The 17,558-nt window shown below is 40.6% G+C and overlaps 1 protein-coding gene across 16 annotated transcripts in view; it reads right to left on the minus strand.

Annotated features, from left to right (window-relative positions):
• Nucleotides 1-17,558, minus strand: part of OTOS (otospiralin) — a 455,029-nt gene that overhangs the window by 286,928 nt on the left and 150,543 nt on the right. For 14 of the 16 annotated variants that reach the window (XR_014696050.1, XR_014696051.1, XR_014696052.1 and 11 more), the window contains one exon: nucleotides 15,136-15,290. The exons of the other annotated variants lie outside the window; for them this stretch is intronic. The gene's annotated coding sequence lies outside the window, so the exon portion shown is untranslated. The remainder of the gene's footprint in view (nucleotides 1-15,135; nucleotides 15,291-17,558) is intronic. 16 annotated transcript variants of the gene reach the window in all.

Below are 17,558 nucleotides of genomic sequence, written 5' to 3' on the forward strand. Positions count from 1 at the left end.
CAAATCCTTTCATTTGAGGAACAAGGTCTGCCAGATATTTTTTAACAAATGCTCTCCTGATTCCATTAGCATTTGCATTCAGCTACATCTAGAAAAATATAACCAGATTGAAGTCCAGCTTGTTCTGGACAACCGAGGAACTATTTTGACTTGTAACGGGTCAGCAAAGCCAACAAAGCTCATGGCTACTCTGATGAGCACAGGTTTTAGTACAGTACCCTTCCCCCTCTTGTAAAGATGATTTATTTTTCCCCTGGGAAGTGCTGATACAAGTACTCACAGCTGAAATGTGGGAAGGGATCCTACGCTCTTCTTTAGCACCTTTGTACAGTTTTCTTTTACAATGTACTATACCCTGCACGGAGGAGTATAAGGAGCATTTTGTTGCTAACAAACTCCAGTTCTTCTGAGCTGCACTACAAGCACCCCAACTAAACTGCCCTTTGTAACCATGACAGCAAAGTCACTTCCTAACTGGGCATGCCATAACAAAGTTGCCCCAAATCTGTAAAGGAGTTTTGATGGCACAATTGTTTTGGTCATGTTTTCATACTCTGACATATATGTCCCTGGTGTCATCCTAATATTGTGAAGAGCTGGGGGAGGCCTCAGCTCAGCCCCTGGAGTGACCTGTCACATGTTATGAAGTAAATAAAAAGCATGAGGAGACCCATGTTCAGAGTACAGAGCCTTCTACCAGCCCTCTAAAAAAGCCTTTACTGGCTTAAATTCAACACATCTACATTTTCTGTTGATTTAACTTTTTTTTTTTTTTTTTTTTTTTTTACTCCTTTTATTAGACTGCAGACTCCATCACACCTGCTTCTTCCTCTGGTACTGATAAAAAAAAAAACCTTCCAGGATTCAGTTCCTCTCATGCAAATTTCTATGGATATGAAATAATTATACCCCCACATCTGCCTTTTTAGATTATTATAAAGCAGGATTATGTCATTCTACTCTTTCAGGTACTGGTGATCCCTGGTCCAGGAATGTTCTCCTTCCCTATATGGCCAAGATCCAGTGATCTGCCAGTGTTCAGGGAATCTTTTCTCTCCTGCTAGAAAATTATCTGTTTCTTTTCATTTCTGAACCTTTAGGAAGAGCTGATGACTTAAACTTTAAATTTCTGATTAATTTTACTTCTTTCAATGTAAGGTAAAAACTTGGAAAAAATAATAAGTCAACAATAAAGGACAGGTTTATCAATTATTTAAACACTATTCACACATGAAAGATTCAAAGAGACATGGTATCTTTTTTTGCGCCCACGGAATAACCCGTTATGAAAGATGCAGAACTGTAAATCAAGTCTCTACCAGCTCCATGAATTGATTTAATGTGTGGGGTTTTGTGGTTTGTTTGCATGTTTTTTGAGTCACTTGAAGTTATGGCCAAGTTTTACCAAAAAAAAAAGCTGCCACAGGTTAATAGTAACAGGAGGTTATCAAAGGCTGAATTGTATATTCTGAGCATCTGTTCACATGAGGTTTTATGCTTACACCTCTTATACCCATAGAGAGATGTGTGCGTGCTTTGTTTATATAATGCAGCATATGTATAGGACTGGGACCAAATCTAGGTCAGAAAGGAGCAGCTTACTCAGATGATTGTCAGTTCCATTACATCACATACAGCTCCCAGGGGAACTGCAGAAGCATCCAATATTAAACCTGCAAGTATTGACCAGGGCCGCGATTGCTTACCTGTCATTGGCAGACACACGATGGAACAGCTGCAAGCATCAGAAGTTCCCAGACCAGAACCCTATTTACAGGGGCTCAGGATCTTTCTGAGATTGAATTGTGAGTAAAAGAGGCTGTAAGGCTGACAGAGGAAGTGAACACCAACAAATCATCAGACAAGAGGATATTAAGGCAGGAGTTCTGAAAGAACCAAAGGATGAAATGGCTCAAACTCAGCAGTGATATATAGCTTCTTGATCAAGGTCACCCCAGTGCTGGAAGCAGTAATGTGATACCTGGAGAAACCAAGGGAACTGTAGACCAATAAGCCTGATGACTCTCCAAGGAAAATAAATAGAAGCTACTGTAAAGAAATCAATTTGTGACTTATGAGCAAATGAACATTTTTTGGGAAAAACATTAAAGATAGCTTCATAAAGGGAAAACAAGATTCAGACCTACTGAAATCCCCTGGAAGAGTCTGTAAGACAAAGGAAGTCAAGTTCCACTGGTATGGTTGGACTTCCCAAAAGAATCCAACAAGATTCCCCAGCAGCAGCTTTTAAGGAAACTAAGCAGCCATATAATCAGAGCAAGGGTATCACACAGATAAATAATTGACCAAAACACAGAAAGCAGAGTAGGAAATTATTGTTTTTTGTGGGAGGGAGATCACTTTAAAACCCAAAGGATTTATGCTGATATCCAGGTCCTTCCAAATTTTCACAGATGTTCCCTAAGGTAAGTATTCTGTGTGGTAAATAAAGGCTCACTGTGAACAGCTGTGGAAGAGCATGGTGAAGCAGACTGACTGGGCTATAAAATTTACTATTAATAAATTCACTGAGTGCAGGGTACAACATCCACACTGCTTGAAATCTACATAAGATGACTTTAAACCCTAGCATATGCCACCTGTGGGAAGTCAGGCTCGCAGAAAACCCCAGAGTTGGAGTTATCACCTTCCCATGAATGTCATATTCTAGAAGGATGGGTATTGCCGAATACTTGGAACAGCGGGAAACACTGCTTGGATACCCAGATACCACTGGAAATGGAGGGATCTAAACTGCACGTTGGACAAACAGCAATCTCCAGCGCGGTAGCTGATAATAGATACAGTTCCTTCCTGCCCTTTATCAGCAATTAGGGAACTGAAGAATGACACAGGGAACTGAACTTTGCTGACTAGTTCAAGGTCACGCTCATGAAAGTGATGGTGAGCATCAAGAAATTGGTTTTCAAGATATCTGAGTCATAGCATACCTTCTTCTGCCACTCAAGTGAGTAGAGAACTGCAAGATTAGACTACAGAAAAAAGCTGTTATCAGCCTATCAGTTACACCAGTTTCCATGTTACCTCTCCAAGGGGCAATTCCCCTCTCTGTTACACAGCTGCTGCTTTCACAGCCACATTCCGTATTACTGACCAGAATTTGATCCTGAAATATTCTAACCCATCTGTAGTCTCAATTGCAAACACCTAGTGAGCACCAACTTTTTGTTTTAATTAGTTTCTTACTTTTTGGAGGTCATTTGTGTGTTCTCAACTTGAAATACTCTGCATATAACTACCTCAGAGATTGGTCTGATATGAAATTCTGTGCTATATTAGATGCAAGTCCTGCAATAGCCATGGACAGATCCACACAGAGGAGTGTTTTCAGAAATACAAATTTGCTGAGCAGATTCCACCAAATGTGTTTGATACCTTCTTATGAAAAAATGTTCTTTCCCTATCAGCTCTGGAATTGTAGCAATTAAAGCAACAGACGTGCAAGATTTCAGGAACAAAGCTATGTTTGAGTACTTGTATTAAATTGCACCAACCTTATCGCACTAGGGATTGCCTGCGTGTTCATGCAATTACAGGCTCCACTGCAAAGCACGCACATAATGAGACACATTAAAAAAATGTCTTTAACTTTGGACTTTCCCAGTTTTTGGTTCTTCTGCTTTGCTGGGACAGACTCCTAACATACTTTTAAAAAGTTCAGAAACAGCTTTGGCTGTTATTTAGGTGCAAGCTAGGTGTAGGAGGGTGTGCCTAACCTCTAAAACTTGGTATGAGTTAATCAAGAGAAAGCTGATCAACAGACTTTTCAAAGGGAAACTTTACTGCATCAACAGTTTCAGCAGGTTCCAAATATGTGATTTACAAGGAGCAGTTTGCTAAGGTAAATTACCCTGAATTGACTGCTTTAAGATGTCCGGCTCTTCCAATTCAGGATAGTCTATGACTGTCTAGTATCTGTGTCCCTGTTGTGCCACCACTTGCATACCCTTGAGAATCATGCCAGAGAATAAATATAGCTCAGGGGCATTTCAGCATAAATGTTTTTCACAGGACAGAGGTAACAAAGAAGATTATATTACATTTACAGACAAAGTACATTCATTTGGCTGGAATTATTGAGTTATTAGCTGAGCTGCCAAACAGGCATATACTAAATTGAAAACAAACAAATAGAAAAAAAAAAAAAAAAAAAAAGGCAAAACACCGTAGTTCATGTAAATTTATAGCAGGCCTGAAGAAACTGGGAAAAGGGCAACTTAAAAGGATCTTAAGAATTAGTTTCTTGGACTTCTGTGAAATATTTACCTTGGTTTCTGAAGCCTTATTTTTTCCTCTTCCTGTGGGGAATTACTCAGAGTTAATGTATCAAATAAAATAAATATATTAACTGAGTTCAACAACAGACCTTAAATTCAGATGTCTATAGCACACAAAAAGGTTTAAACTCCATTAATCTTGGCTCCTACATATTTGGACACGTGGCTCCTCCATATTTTCCTTGCAATCCCAAACAATGTGTGCCCCCCTCAGTCAGTGTGCCTAGACGTAGCCCTGTACTTACATTTCCCAGCTTGCTGTGGTCTCTGACTTGCAGAACACTCATTTTATAACCAACACTCCCAGAAGTTCTGTGGTATATTAGAGGTAAATCATGCAATGGAATAGAACAGAGAAGGGAATGGACCTGCTGTACCCAGAGAGAATATTAAAACTAAAATTACTTATATTTAAACCACATTGCTAACCAGAGCTGGTGTAATTAAAATAAGGTTGATTTTACTCATTAAAAAATGGGTTCTTTATTTTCATTGCAGGAAGCTCTCTACTCTGAACATTAATAATGACTTCCAGTTACTAACCTGGCTGGAAACCAATATACAGCCGACCTTCACATGCACTGAATGCACTGAGCACTTGGCTCATTTTTTTTTGTCTTTCTTTTTTTTTTTTTTTTTTTTTTTTTTGTTTTTGTTTTTGTTTTTGTTTTCAAACTACAGGTTTGAAAACAACTATCATGAGGATCAGGATCACTACACCAAGTAAGTCTTGGATTCTGTGAACGTATTAGAAGTTGTAGCAGTTACACTGGTCATTACCTGCCTGAATGCATTGCTTGGACAATGCTCCTTTGTCAGAAAATACCTAAGAAAAACAGTGAACAGTGCCAAAAGTTCTTTAAGAGTGGGAGTAGTCAGAGAAAACTATGAATTTTCATTTCATATACTTGTGAGACAACCAGATTATTCTATGTTGCTTAGACACACATCTACCTAGGCAACAAGAACAAGCAGGTCTGATCATATAATTTCTGCTGTTCAGGTACCCAGGACGAATAGCAAATTTATTAAAATAAAAGTTAAGTTCAGGCTGACTTTGAAGCATTCAAAAATGAGCACCCAAAAAGATGTTATACCATAATTTAAGACAAAGTTGTAGGTATTTACAGCTTCACTGAGCAATTACATCTCATCCAGAAGGAGCAAGAGGTTCTTTTCCCACACCTGTTTTCAGTATGTCATTTCAACCACTAAACCACTGGTCTCCCTTCTATCAATTTTCATAACAGAAAGGTCCAAGCAAGTCTATTCATTGCTAAGGGCTTCACAAAACGTGTCACAAAATCAAGCTTGAGTGCTGTAGCTAACTCTTAAGGGTACGATGACAAGTACTACAGCTATGAAAGCTATGAAATATTACATAAATACTACATAATTACATAAATACTACAGCTATGAAATGATCCACTGTTCTCAAAAGCAGAGAAATGTCTGCTTGTCATAACAGCTTGATTTGTGCAAGAGTGAAAGAAATCAAGTACTGATGCTTATGGATACTTAATTTTTCATACACCTTAGTTGAAGCCTCAAACAAATCGAACAATGTGGACAAATAATTACATTCTAAAATACCGACTGGGACTGCATAATGAGATTAATATGAGTTTCAATTGTGCTAGTCACTGAAAATCAATGTTTCTTAACTGTATTTCACAAATCCCTTTTCAAAATATCCCACCCCAGGCTTGCTGTAAGACATTGGTCAAAGTGCAAGCACAATAATGCAATTTAAACAGACATCTCTCCTGGTCACATACTCCCTATCATAGAATATCCCGAGTTTTAAGGGATCCACAAGGATCATCGAGTCCAACTCCTGGCACCACGCAGGTCCACCAAAAAAATCAGATCATGTAACTAAGAGCACAGTCTAAACACTTCTTAAATGCTGACAGACTTGGTGCCGTGACTATGTCCCTGGGGAGCCTGTTCCAGTGTGCAACAACACTGTCAGTGAAGAACCTCTTCACAGAAACCCAGAATCACCTAGATTGGAAGAGACCTCCAAGACCACCTAGTCCAACCTCTGACCTAACACTAACAAGTCCTCCACTAAACCATATCCCTAAGCTCTACATCTAAACGTCTTTTAACGACCTCCAGGGATGGTGACTCCACCACTTCCCTGGGCAGCCCATTCCAATGCCTCACAACCCTCTCAGTAAAGTTCTTCCTAATATCCAACCTAAACCTCCCCTGGCGCAACTTTAGCCTATTCCCCCTCATCCTGTCACCAGGCACGTGGGAGAACAGACCAACCCCCACCTCACTACAGCCTCCCTTGAGGTACCTGTAGAGAGCGATAAGGTCGCCCCTGAGCCTCCTCTTCTCCAGGCTGAACAAGCCCAGCTCCCTCAGCCGCTCCTCGTAGGACTTGTTCTCCAGGCCCCTCACCAGCTTCGTCGCCCTTCTGTGGACCCGCTCAAGCACCTCGATGTCCTTCTTGTAGCGAGGGGCCCAAAACTGAACACAGTACTCGAGGTGCGGCCTCACCAGAGCCGACTACAGGGGGACGATCACCTCCCTAGCCCTGCTGGTCACACTGTTTCTGACACAAGCCAGGATGCCGTTGGCCTTCTTGGCCACCTGAGCACACTGCTGGCTCATATTCAGCCGACTATCCACCATCACTCCCAGGTCCTTTTCTGCCTGGCAGCTCTCCAACCATTCCTCTCCCAGCCTGCAGCTCTGCTTGGGGTTATTGCGCCCCAGGTGCAGGACCCGGCACTTGGCCTTGTTGAACTTCATGCAGTTGACCTCAGCCCATCGGTGCAGCCTATCCAGATCCTCCTGCAGGATCTCCTTCCCTTACATCCAGCCTGAAACTCCCCTGTCACAGCTTGACACCATTCCCTTGGGTCTCGCCACTGGTCACTAGATAGAGCAGTGCAAGTTCTGAAACTCTTCTTGCCTTGTACTGCAGCCAGCAAACCCAGAGTGGCGCCATGGAGGCGAGAGGAACATGGAGGCCGTCTCCCCGCAGCGCAGGCCCAGGCAGCTTGCCCGCAGCAGGCCTGGCCCAGGCACTCCCTCCTGCCTCATGGCTGCTGCTGCCTCAGAAGGTGCTGCTCAGTCAGTCCTGAACCCAGGAAGTCTGAACGGGATCAAAACTCCTTTGACATATCTGCCTAGGCCCGATGAATGCCATTTCATCTCATTTCCATAAGATTAATATCTTGCTCTGTAAATGACTTTTCAACACACAAAAAAATAGCTTCTATCAACAACGTGTAGCACTGCAGATAACTAACATGAAAAATGCCATGCAATGCAGGCACTAAATAAAAAAATAAAATCATTTTTTCCACTCAGATGCTTTCTAATATGTCTTATGCTTTTTTTTTTTGTGAGTTATGGTTTTCATAATAAATAATTTAAAGATTTAATGTTCACCGGGTCCTTTGTCATGGGCAGCTCTTGAATTGCCAAATGAAAATATTTGGGGTTTTGGTGTTCTGTATAAAGATCACATATTTGTCAACAATTTTATAACTCTAGCACTACCTATCCCATGAATATCATCAGCATCAGATCCTCTTCAAAAGCCTACTATATATTAAAAACCAAACCAAACAAAAAACCACCAAGCCTGATGATTCTCTTTTTCTCTTTATTACAGCAGCACTATTCGTGCTGCTATCATTAAGGGTCTGTCAGCGCTTTTATTAGAAACCACTACTCCAGGGGTTTATAACTCAGCAGTAAAAATTCACTCCAGAATGAAACTTGTCATGCAAGGGAGCTCTTATTTAAGTCCAAATGTCAGAAAATTATATTTATACATTTTTGAAGTTATTTTAAAGCACTCTCAACTGTTCAAGCAATCAGACTATATCACTGACTGATAACTTGAGCTCTAGCACTGCAAAAGGAGCTTGCTGAGCATGACATTGAGAAATCATTTCCTAAAGTTTGTAGCTACTACACATACAACCACAAGGCCAGACTCTGTACGAGGTCCATTTTTATGTCATGCCTTCATACAGACAGTATATTACCAGCAGAACTTACATCTCTTGCCACCTTCAGTTTATGTCTAATCAGAGCTAAAACAAAGCCTTCATATAATTTGGGTTATACCAAAGATGACCATTCAACACAACTTTACATCCCTGAAATTCTCAGCATCTCTTAGGGAACTCAACATTAAGGTCCTATTGCATTTCAGTGCATGCCCCTGCAGATGCCAAACTTTTTAGATCCTCTGTAATCCCTAGCCTAAGCTATCCAAATAAATATTGTCAGTGTTACAGAAACTGTGACTAGATCTTACCTGACCTTCAATACTTCCATTGTTTCTTTAATTTTAACTAAGTGCAACAAGTAAGAAGATATATATATATTTTTATATATATAGGAACAATAGTAAAATCAGTAGTAACTGTGTCACCTGGGACAGCCTGTGGAATGAAAACCTCTGTAACTGGGTGGCCAACCTCTGATCTGCAATGTACATGCAGCTTTCAAACTGTTTAAATAACAGTTCTGTCAGTGGTATACTCCACAGCTCAGTCTTCTTCCTTGACGTGGCTCTGGTGTACCACGTCCTGTGATGAGGAGGGAACACAATGCTTGGCTGAGGTCCAGCACTCAATCTGGAGTACATACAATGCTCCCAGCATCAGCTAAACCCCCAAACCACTTGCACCTCCTCTGCAGCCCCTGCTGCCTAGCAGTCTGCAAAGGATGATGGAGCAAGGAATCACTGCAGGCAAAAGAGACTGCAGCACTGCGAACGTGCAAGTCATTGCCCACAATGCAGTGAGCAGATCTGACTCCCAGGCCAAGTCTGGAAACTGCTATACCCTGCTAAAGCTAACACTAACGCTGGCATGCTTGGAGCTCAGTGAAGTCAGGGTAACAAAGGATGAGGGTACAAGAACAGGAAATACAGCAGGAAAAGAGACAGGGAATGACTGGGGATTTGTGAGCGTAGAGATACAGAAGCAGAGGCAGTTTTCAGAAAACAAGGAGTAAAAAAAGGTCTCTAAGTAGAAAAGCAGGAAAATCAGTATGACCCTCTTGCTTTGGAAAATTTAGGGGTAGGTTAAGGGGGAGACTCCTTACTGCTTTTTAAAATATGCCTGATTTTAAAATGTGGCTGATGATATTCGTTTATACAAATCCTTCAGAAAAGTTTTTTGCTCTTTTCAAGAACATCAGTTAATACAGTTGCACCACCTGTGACAATTAATTCTCTTTATTGCTCGTTGGACTAAAATCTGATCATTTTCAGTGGAAGGAAACTTTTAGCAAATGATCCTGCAATTCCTGATTTGTGTTTGACCAAGATTGTTTCTTATGCGGCTGTAATCTACAGTAACTGTTGTCTGACAAGAGCCTTTTAAGTGAAATTGCTCCTATTACAGTAGTAATAAAATCAGCTTAGAAGATGAAGAGGCTGGCTATATGGGTTCATCCTTCACACACCCCACCCCACCTTAGGTGAGATTTCCATTGTTTATCGTACTTTATAACAGATTAAAATATTCAAAATGATCAGAGGTTTTCATGCCAACAACTACAGAATCAGGCAAAATTGTCTGAAATCAGACAAGAAGGCTGAAGAAGCAGCCTTGAACAAATTGGCTTAGGGATAGAACACAACTCCCCAAACATACAAGATGAGAAAGCTGGAAGCAGCATTTACCTGAGGGAACATTGGTAAGTGAAACATTCATTTTTAAAATCAGACCTAGCAAATAATTCAGGAGAAGCAAGCATTTCAGCGGCTTTTATTTATGTTCTTACTTCTTTAACACGGACTAAAACATGGCTTGAAGGCCCATACCCCGGAGCACTACCAGCTGAGAACAAACAGGGATCCTGTGATCCAAACTGGCCACATTCAGGGGAATGGGCTCCAGAGCATCACTGGGATGTCAAGAGTTGTTCCTGGCTGAACTGTGCATTTGTACATTACTAAACGTCATTTAAATTATTGACATTCCATTTATTGGTAAATGGGCTGGGCCTCATACCACTGATCATCGTCACTGTGATACCTCTCTCACTGCCCACCAGTTTAGCAGCTTCTCAGTAGTTTCCACACGCATACTCATAGGAGGCTTATGAGCATGTTTAGTGCCCTCCCATTTCTTCATAGAGCCACTTTTGTGGCCTTCTTGTTCCAGCATTTCCACCAAAAAGAAAAGCATATACGTGTTTTTCTCACTGCTAAGGCACTTTCATACAGCACCTACTACATGGTGGAATTTGCACCAGAGCGCGTAAAAATGCCTTCTGGGAGGGCAGGCAGTTTTCCCGAGGCTTTAGAATAGCATGGGCAGAAGACCAAGCTCATTCAGATAAAATAATCTGGAACAAAGCACTGTCCTTGAGCCCAACCAAACCTTCAAAAGAATTAAAAGCTTATCACAAAGAAACTAAGCATATGTTAATAGCAAAATATGTTAATGCTCAAAACCCACTCGCACTGGTTTAGCTGCTGGATTTAACAGGATTGATTTTAGTATGTACTTAAATATTTTACTGAACTTGGAATTTTACAGATCTTACCTAGCATAAAAAGGTTTTAGAAATGAGGCAGGGGCACACAGTAGCTATCAGCTTCTGAAACTTTTACCTACTGATGTGGAATTTACCAAAATAGGATTCAGAACCCTAAATCCTCTCTGACTTCCACTGAAAATTCAACTCTTAATGAACTGCTGTCCAACTCACCACCTCGTCCATGACTTCCATAATCAAGAACCTGGAAAATGAAAATATTCTAGAGATCTTCCTACAGGTCTACAAATCTGTCTGTGGCCAGTACACAAATAAATCTTACAGAAAAGCTCATTATTATAACATTTTGAAACAACTAATTTGCAGCAAACTCTACAGATTAAGAACAAGTCCCAGATAACCATTAAACCCACTGTGCCTTTACTGTAAGAACTAGATTTTCTGAAAATTATCCATACTAAGTGGTTTAAGCCTTTTCAACAGCCCAGTTGTCATATATCTAACTATATGGGTAAATATGTGAAGATCTGTCATAAAGTAGCTCTGAAACCTTACAACACTGACATGTAATTAACTGTACCTGTCCCGTAAGTAGAACAAAAGCTTCTCAGGTGTCCACTTATGGACAATCTGTCCTGCAGTGAACTTTCCCACCACACCAATTCAACTCCTCCTTGTAAACAGTAGTGCTGCTGATTTCCTGTTTTGGGTACCTTAAGGCATGCAAGCTCTCACTGTCACAGGTCTCAGAGGGTACTGATATTTCTCTGTAACTCTTGTGCAGGGACTCCCTGGCAGCAGCAACTGCAACAACCTCCCTGACCTGCTGACACTGGAACTGGCCCTACCTGATCAGGTCACTTCAGTCAGCCCCTTTGCTTGTGGTTTAGGCTCTTAATTCACTGGTGTTTTTGGCTCTTTCTCAACATAGCAGAGTTTGTTTGTTTTTTGTACTAAACCCGTGATAGGAAAAAGTTAGCTAAGTAACTCCACTGATACTTAACTACTCACCCTGTCTTGTTGGCAATGTTCTCCTGGACTTCGTACCCCTTCAGCCCTTCCCTGATCTGGATTTGTAGTTTGGAAGAATGTAAAATGTACATCAGGCTGCCAAGAGTGAGCAATTTCAACAGGCGCACAAAACATTCTTGATCTGGAGCAGAGAGAAATCCTCTGGCACTCACCGGTCCTAATTCAGACAAAACTCCCTTTCACATCACTGGGAAGACAGCCAGATGAAAGGCTGAACGGTGAAATCCACTCCCAGGGTGGTTAATGTCTCAGGGGAGCTTGTCCATCACTGTTCGTGATTTCCCTGTGCTCTGGATGAGTTCCTCAATGCATTGAAACAACTGCAGTTCTGCATGTCATGCAACAGCTCTTTTCACAGCAAGCCAAATAGGAAAAGCAAGAACAGGCAACATGCCTAAGAGTACCTCACCAAAGTCCACCTGGCTACAGCCCAAGCTCCTTCCACACTCTAGAGTGTGATGAACACGCCTGTGCATGCTGGCTTCTGCTGCGTTAAAGAAATTGGGAGTGATGCCCAATTGGCTGTTTTAAGTGTGGTCAGGGTACTGAACTATCAGACTTAGAGATTCACAAATAACATAATACACCCTCACTCTAGTCACGTTCCATGAACTACCACAGCCACACTTAGAGTTTGGTCATGTTCAGTGAGAACTATCACGGCTAGACTTAATGAGTAGTGCAGTTTATTACAGCACCAGGTACACAGGTTCTTTGGATTGCCAGTGATAAATTCACTGCCTGCAAAGCACATTCAAATACCAAAAGTATGAGTAACACTGCCTGGCTATAAATGTGTTAAAAGGTATAAAGAGACACTATGGAGATTTCTAAGTTTCCTGGGGGGCACTTGGCAGAACCAAGTGGTCACATCTTACCCCATATCATCCCGGGCAGGGGGCAGGAAGAGAGGCTCAGCCTGTCGACTGATCCCAGAAGTCAGAAGGTTTCCTTCATGATGGCATCTTCCCTAACATCCCCTCTCTCTTAAGCCCATTTCTGTTATTTTCCATCTATTAGGTGGAGCTTGAGTGACTCTAGTCAGGCATATCTTGGTTACGACTGGTAAAAAGTTTTCTCGTCTTCGTTTAAAGGTGTAAGCTTTGAGAAATTCAGAGTGCGTGCTCGATGAGGGGTGGTCGCACATAGGGGATGGGTAGCTTTTGGGATGGAGGTGTGTTTTGGTATTATAATGAGCAGAAATTCACCAGAGTACAGCGTTTTGTCAGAAACACGACAGGCCGTTGGCTCGGGGTAGCAAATGTGCAGCTTGCTGGGCTCTGTGCACAGGAACAGTCAAGTCCCCATCTTGTCCCAGAGCCTGGCCGCGGTGCCCCCGCTCCGCTCCACACTGCGTGCTGCTCCGCTCCCAGTCAGCGCACCAAGTTCCCCCGGTGTGGTCAGCAGCTAAGGTTGGAGGCCCAGGGAATGGAGCTACGCTCCACTCCAGAAGCTTCTTCAATGTTGTGTACCTTTTCTTAAAAATGTGAATTGAAGCTTAACTTCTAAGTCACTTCAGGCAATTATTCCACAGCTTCTAAGTAGCTACGAGCATCCAGAAAACTCCAATCTCTCTCCTCTGCTTAGAATTTTTTTTCAAATTTTTAAAAATACAGCACCCTAATTCATTTAATATACATGTGTATGTGTATAAGTATGGTTAAAGAAAACCCATATATTTATCACACCTAAAGTACAGAGGCATTCAATAACTTGCAATTCTTCCTCCAAAAATATACAAAACCATCCTTTTCCTTTACTGATCTACAAATCAGATGTTTCAAAAATACCACCAATCAGATTTTGACTACATAGTGGTATGATCTAGCCAGCTAATATATATATATTAATATTAGCAAGTAGGTCATCAAGTAGTTTTATTTTTAGACATTAACATGTGTAAGAGGCTCAGCAGATTCTCATCTATAGGAATTCCTGAAGCTTCCATTCTCCTGCTGTCAATTAGAAACATTTTCTAAGTGCAGAAGGTAATTATAATTATTAGTATTTTTTAATGAAACAGCTAGGTTAGAGATATTTTTGGAGTGGTGCAAAGTACCATAGATCTGTGGTATCATCTCTCGTCACTCAAAATATGTGCAAAATGGGAACATCCATAATGGCAGGTAACTGTGTTAGAAAGATATAGATTAGTAAAATGAAAAGAGCATTAAAAATTACAGTTACATAATGCCTGTAGATGTGTGTGCCTGTTCAACCTCAAACTACACAAAGGGCTTTAATTGAGAGCTTAAATGAATCTAGCCGTTACACTGGGCCATTTTCATTCCTAATGACTACCAAAATAGCTAGAGACAACAAAAATTTATCATTACAGGTATTTTCTCACTCGAGATGGCTTGTGTTCCTGCATCAAATTACTCCGCATTGAGTTTTGTTTGCAAATTTGATGAATTGATTTACCTCTCCTATGCTTTATCTCACTCCACTATGTAAAATGCTAAAAACAAAGGAATAACAAAACATTTAATCTTGATATTTCCTTCCCCTTCCCACCGCCAACAAAGTTCACAATGAGTTGAATGTACAAGCAAATCTTTTCCTCAAAGGTAACCCCATGCAATTAGCTGTTAGAGCCTAGAATTGTACAAAGGATTTCCACACATCTCTGGGACATCCGTTATCGAACTGGAATTCACTACTTGTTTTGCTCTGTGATCCCTGCTACAAGTGTCCTCCTGCTACAACTGCTTCCCTAGCCAATGGAAATATCACAGAATCACAGAATCACAGAATTTCTAGGTTGGAAGAGATCTCAAGATCATCGAGTCCAACCTCTGACCTAACACTAACAGTCCCCACTAAACCATATCCCTAAGCTCTACATCTAAACGTCTTTTGAAGACTTCCAGGGATGGTGACTCCACCACTTCCCTGGGCAGCCTGTTCCAATGCCTCACAACCCTTTCAGTAAAGAAGTTCTTAACTTATGAACTAGTTTTGAGTTACTGAGAAAAATCATATTGTCTAAGTTAGGAAACTGCATCCTGATATGTACTGAAAAGCTGAATACACTAAAACATCAAGTTTCTGAAGATACTCTTACTAAATATTTTCAGTAAAACAGAAGTATCCAAGACGAAAGTCCAAGAGCATCAGGGAAGACCTGCTATGCTATGTGACTCTACAGAATGTGCTTTGAACTGACAGGAAAAAGAGAGTCTATTAGGCAACTTTGTTATGCTACTAGGTTCTTCTCCATTTCAAAGACATCCCAAGGTGCTTTTGCAAAATCTACACTCATCATCAGCATGACACAGGTTAATCAGGACATCTCACTGTGGGAACTTACATGATTTTTTAAAAGTATATTCAACTGCTGATCTCTTCTTTCTTGTCTATGTTCCTCACGTGTTCCACCATCACTCATCAGAACATTTTTTCTTGTACACATGGTTAGCAGTTTTCAGAGTTAGCTGCCAAGAAATCTTTAACCATGGAGCACACCTGAAAGATTAATGAATAATATTACAGTTTTAACCATTTTTCTTCTCCCTCATCCAACCCCAAAGATGCTTGTTTATGAATAAATTTAATTTACTCCACAATGTTCTTATGGGAATACCAGTTGAAAACTGGTAATTTCAGCTAACAACTCAAATTTGGATCAGAACTTTGATTTTATTTCTCACTCTGATGAACCTTCAGAGTCCAACAGATGAGCTGATATAACCAGTCTTCCCTGAAGCTGCCTTGGGGGTGAGATTTGCTGGATTTTCATTACAGGAACCTGCACTCATGGCAGTGCAAGACCCTTGAAATTAGAACTCTATCTGAAAAGCTCCACTAAGTTCCTCTCCACTAAGCAGCTTGGAGTCTGCTATAAAATTCACCAGAGAAATGAGAAGTCCACAGGGGAAGTTTTTATTCATAGCATATCTGGATTGAACCAATTGCATCGTTCTCCAACTAACAGAGTAATAGTCTTAGTAATCACAGAGAAGGCCTTTTAAAATTTAAGCAGTAGAATTCTAATAGGGAAGTAGTTAGGACTATTACCCTTCAAATATTTAGCATTTCAGCATTCTGTCACACTTACCAAGTCATTGTTTAAAGTCATTAATTAATGGAAAAGTCTACCTACCTTTCAAATTCACTTTCACTGCTAAAATCAAGTATGGATTGTAGGGTGAGAGAAGGGATTTGCACAGGTTTTATGTTTAATTACTCTAAAAGGCAAATCAGAAAACTCTGGGAGATCATTAACTCTTTTTTTTTTTCACACAGAAATGTTTTTGTTCCCAAATACGAACCTAGGGTCCCCCTGTGATGAAGGACGCACGTGGTCAGTATTCTGACAGTGCTTCTAATGCTACTACAGTAGACAATCTAATACCTGATCTTTCACAGCTCTCCATAGAATACAAAAAAAAAATAAAAAAAATCATGCAAGACAATGCAGAAATTGAAAAGACTTAAAATATTCAGTATATTCATACCAAAACACATTTCCCATCTCTCTGCTAATCAACAGTAAAAACAAAGGTGATCACATCAGCCTGGGCTGGACTACATCAATCATTGCCTTATTAGCATGTAGAAAAAAGGATTAGGTCAAATTCAAAGAACGTAAATAACAAAGGAAAAATATTATAAAAAATAAGCAGAAGTACAGCAAGAAGCTCACAAGCCACTAGACACAGAGCTACTTCTTCAGGCCCGTCCCTCAGACTTTCACTGCAAGGGAGCCCCTCTGACTGAGGAAGCAGCTAGTGGAGCCTCCTGAGCTATGTTCAGCTGTGATGAATCTCATGAAATTGAACTAAGTTCTAGGAAGGGATGTAATAAACATATTTGTGCTTTGCTAAATGTAAAGTACAGTACGTGGTCCATAATTCATGCACTGCAATTCTGACTTATGTGAACATGTAGAAGTCTAATAACCAACCACACGGTATCAATAGCTTCAGACTGATGAAGTCAGGGCCACCAAGCATATACATAGTTTTTGGGAAACCATCCCCATTTCACTACAGGTGTTCCAAGGGCCAAGCTCCCCACCCTGTTACATGAACACTACTGCATTTGACTTCAACAGCTACAGACAATGTAAAATTAATGGCACTGCAAGGTGATTCAGGGAATCACTTGGGCTCCTCTCAGAAAAGCATTTGGTTCTGATACTAATTTCCTTATACCATGGTAAAGCTTTTGAAGTAAATCAAAATGCTGTCAGATTCTTGCCTGCATGAATTAAAAAGCTCACAGAATTTTAGATACACAGTCTTCCCATTTTACTTTCTTTAAATAAGAGGTTTAAGGCAGTACTTGGAAAACTTGAGGTCCAGTGCTAGAGGTCCAATACCTACATCACTGTGTGACAGGCATTAACAGACCCTACTCTTGTTGTAACCCTATTTCTGTTGTGAATTCATACAGGTTAATCTGAGGTCACTGCCACATATATCTCACTATTTTCTGAAGCTTTTCCTGTAAAAGTTATTGACACTTACTTTATGGGTTAAGAAAGTACAGGAGGTCCTTCAAGGACACAGCATTAAAATCTCTCCTCCTAATCACCTCACAGCAAATATGCTCAGAATAATGAAACACTTGGCACTTTCCTTAAAAAAAAAAAAAAAAAAAAAGGGCAAAATAAAACATGCTGAAGGGCAGCTTCTAACAAAATATGAGAAGGTACTAGGTCCTCATGTGTTTTTACCACCCTCAGTATAAGACAGCAACCAAATCCTCTGCGATCATGCAGCATAATTA

This window comes from Aythya ferina (assembly GCF_964211825.1).
Source record: "Aythya ferina genome assembly, chromosome: 9".
Taxonomy (NCBI): domain Eukaryota; kingdom Metazoa; phylum Chordata; class Aves; order Anseriformes; family Anatidae; genus Aythya; species Aythya ferina.